The 5,598-nt window shown below is 36.8% G+C and overlaps 1 pseudogene; it reads right to left on the bottom strand.

Moving 5' to 3' along the window:
• Positions 1 to 3,755: 3,755 nt before the first annotated feature.
• Positions 3,756 to 5,371, bottom strand: LOC131246454 (PI-PLC X domain-containing protein At5g67130-like; annotated as a pseudogene).
• Between the last annotated feature and the right edge of the window lie 227 nt (positions 5,372 to 5,598).

Below are 5,598 nucleotides of genomic sequence, written 5' to 3' on the forward strand. Positions count from 1 at the left end.
TAGAGATTTGAGAATACATTTAGGTTTTAGGTTTAGGTTTAGGTTTTAGGTTTTAGGTTAAGGTTATAGGTTTAGGTTCAGGTTTAGGTTTAGGTTTAAGTTTAGGTTATAGGTTAAGGTTTTAGGTCATAGGTTTTGGTTTAGGTTAAGGTTTAGGTTTAGGTTTAGGTTTAGGTTATAAGCTATAGGTTTAGGGAATTGAGAATAGGTTAAGGTTTAGATTTAGGAAATCGGGTTTGGGTTCGGGATTGGGTTTATGTTTGGGTTTTCAAGTTTAGGTATGGGTTTAGGTTAGGGAGTTGAGATTAAGATTAGGTGTAGGTTTAGGTTTAGGGATTTGAGATTACATTTAGGTTTTAGGTTTAGGTTTAGGTTTAAGTTATAGGTTAAGGTTAAGGTTATAGTTATAGGTTTAGGTTAGGTTATAGGTTATAAGTTTGGGTTACAGGTTATAGGTTAAGGTTTTAGGTCATAGGTTTTGGTTTAGGTTAAGGTTATAGGTTTAGGTTAAGGTTTATTGATTTAGGTTTAAGTTAAGGTTTAGGTTTAGGAAATCGGGTTCGGGTTCGTGATCGGGTTTGGGTTTGGGTTTTCAAGTTTAGGTTTAGGTTTAGGTTAGGGAGTCGAGATTAAGATTAGGTGTAGGTTTAGGTTTAGGGATTTGAGAATACATTTAGGTTTTAGGTTTAGGTTTAGGTTATAGGTTATAGGTTAAGGTTTAGGTTTTAGGTTTAGGCTAAGGTTAGGTTATAGGTTATAAGTTTAGATTATAGGTTATAGGTTAAGGTTTTAGGTCATAGGTTTAGGTTTAGGTTAAGGTTAAGGTTTAGGTTTAGGTTATAAGCTTTAGGGTTATAGGGATTGAGAATAGGTTAAGGTTTAGGTTTAGGAAATCGGGTTCGCGTTCGGGATCGGGTTTAGGTTTGGGTTTTCGAGTTTAGGTTTAGGTTAGGTTAGGGAGTTGAGATTAGGATTAGGTGTAGGTTTAGGTTTAGGGATTTGAGAATACATTTAGGTTTTGGGTTTAGGTTTAGGTTTAGGTTATAGGTTTAGGTTTAGGTTTAGGTTTAGGTTTGGGTTAGGTTATGGGTTAAGGTTTAGGGAATTTCGTTTGGGTTATAGGTTAAGGTTTAGGGAATTGAGTTTAGGTTATAGGTTATAGGTTATAGGTTAAGTTTTAGGTTTAAGTTATAGGTTTTGGGATTTGAGAATAAGTTTAGGTTAAGGTTAGAAGTTTAAGTTAAGGTTATAAGTATAGGTTTAGGTTATAGGTTATAGGTTAAGGTTATAGGTTAAGGTTATAAGTTTAGGTTAAGGTCATAAGTTAAGGTTTAGGTTTAGGTTATAAGTATAGGTTTTGGGATTTGAGAATAGGTTTAGGTTAAGGTTGGAAGTTTAGGTTTAGGTTATATGTATAGGTTTAGGTTATAGGTTAAGGTTAATGTTGTAGGTTGTAGGTTTAGCTTATAAGTATAGGTTTAGGTTAGCTTATACGTTAAGGTTTAGGGAATTGAGTTTAGGTTATAGGTTCATGTTATAGGTTATAGGTTATAGGTTTAGGTTAAGGTTTAGGTTATAGGTTTTGGGATTTGAGAATAGGTTTAGGTTAGGTTGTAGGTTAAAGTTTAGGGAATTGAGTTTAGGTTATAGGTTTAGGTTATAGGTTATAGGTTTAGGTTAAGGTTTAGGTTGTAGTTATAGGTTTTGGGATTTGAGAATAAGTTTAGGTTATAGGATAAGGGTGTGGTCCCTGCAAATACAGATATAAACACGACCTGCTCCAATTGGCCAGGCCCTTCCAATGCTGTCGATAGGAAATGAACAGCTTCATCATGGTCATAACAGCGGTTCCCATCTTCCAGGGACCCCCGCTCATCCGGATAGGTCTGACACACATCCAGGTCTACTCCATTAATAGTGACCAAATACATAAACACGGCCTGTCCAACTATCCAGGCCACTCCAATGCTATCCATAGGAAATGGACAACTTCATCATGGTCATAACAGCGGTTCCCACCTTCCAGGGACCCCCGCTCAATATCTGGATAGCTCCGACGCACATCCGAGTCTGCTCCATCAATTTTTACGGAATTATGCATGTCCTGCTCATGAGCATGCTTAATATTGCCAATGCATGAGATTTAACACAAATACCTTTTCATGATTCAAAGAAGGGAACTCGAAGGTTTTCCTTACCTTCCATTGTATGCTTCCAAGGTGCAAATGGCCCCTGAAACACGCATATATCTTGAGAATCGCTTCTCAAAACCGCAGACTGTTTTGTTTTGAAACTCGTTCATCTTACCTGAAAACCTGTCACATAATAAATAATTGTAACCACAATGATAACTATTGTGAATGCACTATAATGAACAAATTATTATTATTACAGATAACTATAATTTCAACATAGATATCATGCACACGATATCACATAATGTATTGTTTGATGAACTACACATGTGCATTCTTGACAAGAGACGTACCATATGCTTAAATCTGAAATATGCAGCTCCAATCCTCCCACATGCAACATCCACCAAGTCCAAATATGGATCAGTTGTTGGAAAGGGGTCGCCCCATGAATCTGGGGAAAAAAATTGTCTATTCATTATCATTGCATTAAAAAATAATAATCAAGTACCACATTTTCTCCTTAATTAATTGGGTGCTTATGAGTTTATGTAACTACTCCAAAAGGCCACTGCATAGAGCAGCCTCTATTTTTAACCACCTTACCAAGGGTAGTTGATCCCAACATATAGATTATGGGTAGGTAGAAACCCAGTTATCCTTCAGCTAATGACAACCACATTAGCTTTAGCTACAGGTATGGTGTGCCATAACAACCTTTACATAATGGTAACAGTGGCATCAGTGGCATTTTACTGGGTTGTAATTTGCAAAGTAAAGTATAACAATGGCATTAGTTACATTTCATGAGAAAATGCAACGAAATTGAGCCCCTACGAAAGTGTTGTACCTTGCATCTATTAATAGATTGAGTAATTGCTAATGTATCAACCTCGATCATCTCCCATTTTGATATTCTCTGCACAATGGATCCCAAAACGCTTTGAATGTGAGATGTGTTTCCAAGATATTGAAATACTAGGAATATTAATGACTTAAATAAAGGGCAACATCATGTGGCCCAAGACAAACAACCTAATCCAGCTTCTATACATTTCATAGTGAGATGACAGAATTTTAGCAACCAAAATCTCACCAAAGAATGATCCAGCATCAAATCAAAATCGACCGAACAAAATTTAATGAGCAAAGCTTCTAACATACCAACCTCTCTAAGAATTACAAAATGCACTTCATGTGTAGCCAGTGCAAGCATGATCAAGTCAGCATCCTGAAATGACAAATGCAGAAAGTCATGTCAAGAAGCCAAGAAAATAGACATAAAAGCTTGCAGACAGCTAGATATCTGAGACAACAGGTGGAGACATTTACCAACCTATACAAGTAATGTTGTGTATTTGGGTCAAACCCTGGTAGATTTCTTTGCAAACGAATCTACGACATTATCTTGTGCTCCTCCTCACCCAGCACATTGGCATCAGAAAGAATAACCTTTGAAATTATCATGAAGTCAGAATTGCATAAAGATTCCAGAGCCAAAGAAGAAATAGGAGAGAATAAATCAATGGTAACAGATAGATTTTTGTGTGTACCTTGATGCTGCGCCACCTTGGATCTATGAATGAATACCTAAATGCATATAAAAGAAACACAATTCTTTATCATGCTTTCATGTTTCCATTTCCATCTTTAATGAAAGTGAGATTTCATGCATTACCTTGTAGAAATCAACAGCAATGAAGTTGGGCCATCGTTTGCTTGCCGCTTCATGACATGTACTAGTCATGCTAGCAAGTGGAGCCAAGTTGTCCTTGCAAGCTATTGTTAAATCAGGATTGTCAGGAAAATAGTTCTCTAAAACAAGGGATCTTGTTGTTGTGTTCATGGGAGGTGAATCCACATGATTAGGACAAGAACCCGCCTTCATCCCATTGTCATCATCTGCAGTTTCAGCCCAATCACTAAAACCAATAAAAAGAGAATCAGCAATAGCTTCACATGTTTTCTACTCCTGTGCATCAGAAATTCAAATTGGACAATGTTTCCTATTTTGATGTATTTTATATCAATTTCATTTTATCTCCAAAACAAATTTGATTCAAGGAGAAAAAACAAAAATTTTATATTTTTACTGAATTTCATTAACAGTGCAGACCTCCTCATGAGGCCACATTCGCCAACCTACAGAGAGCATTAGAACATGCATCAAGCGGTCCACACTCATAAATAGCCAGGTCCGAAAATCACGCCACTTCACTCGTCAGGTGTAACACACATTTAAAAAGAACGATGAACATTTTAAAATAATTACCAGGAGTCCACATTCAACTAAAGCACGTGGCCTGCCCAATGAGTGTATAAGCCTGATTCTCAGGCCACATCATCTACACGGCAAGGTCCATGTTATGCACGGCTCTACCATCAGGGATGGATGCATGTTGGCTTAACAAAGCATGTACTAAATTTCTACAGCAAAAAAAAAATCATCCGTCTATCTATGATAGTTCCACTACAAGATCTGCATGGGATATACATTTATGAAAGGAGATCTAACAAGGCTTACATTGGTTTTCTACAATGTATCTCCACTCATAGGCAATGCCTTCAAAAGCCTCCTTGGCTGATTTGAGGTGAAAACCAACAAACGCTGGCTCTTACTAATCATATCATCGATGATAGGCCAATCTTGCCCATTTTTAGGCATCCCTGATACCGAAAACCAAAATTTCCTAAGGCCGGCAACGTTAAATGCATTAGTTAGGCCTTGTGGGGATGTGACATAATCTTCTACGAAGATTGTGATGATCTCCGAAGGGTTGGCATCGAGGAACACTTGAATTTCTTTCAGCACGTTAATAGTAGGTTGCTGTTAATCAGATAAGTTAATCAGAATTCAATCATTTCATTAGATTTATATAAAAGGAATCTGCTACGACTTACGATTGCTGTGAAATTGTAGCATTGGCCTCCAAAGGAGTGGCACAACCAAATGTCATTGTTAAAGTTGTACATGTTAAGTATCAACCCTCTAACACCATTCTACAATGATATAGAGTATAAATAGCAGCAACTGGAAAAAAAAACATCTTTTTTTCATTCCCTTTTTTCTTTCTGCAAAAAAATAATATTATATTTGTTAAGAGGGACATCTTGTTCATGAACATTAAACATTATATAGTAGCGAGCATATAAATCATATATATCTTCTATTTAATTGATATACAAACACATTTGTCTAAATTGCTCAACCGATGTTCAACTCCTTCATGGGCCATTTCCAAAAATTTCATTGACTGAATGATCCAATTGTTTGCTTGCTGCACCCTTTTTTTTTAGGGGCAGTAGATTCTAATTTCTGCCGATCATCTAGACAACCCATAATGAAAAGATAATGTTGTGACTTCTAGGCTGTGGGAACAATTATGAGGCGATCCATTAAATGGATAGTCTGGATCAACCAGCACACACAAGTTAGAGGGTAGACATGTGGACACAGTAACCA

The sequence above is a fragment of the Magnolia sinica genome, chromosome 1, assembly GCF_029962835.1.
Source record: "Magnolia sinica isolate HGM2019 chromosome 1, MsV1, whole genome shotgun sequence".
Classification (NCBI taxonomy): Eukaryota; Viridiplantae; Streptophyta; class Magnoliopsida; order Magnoliales; family Magnoliaceae; genus Magnolia; species Magnolia sinica.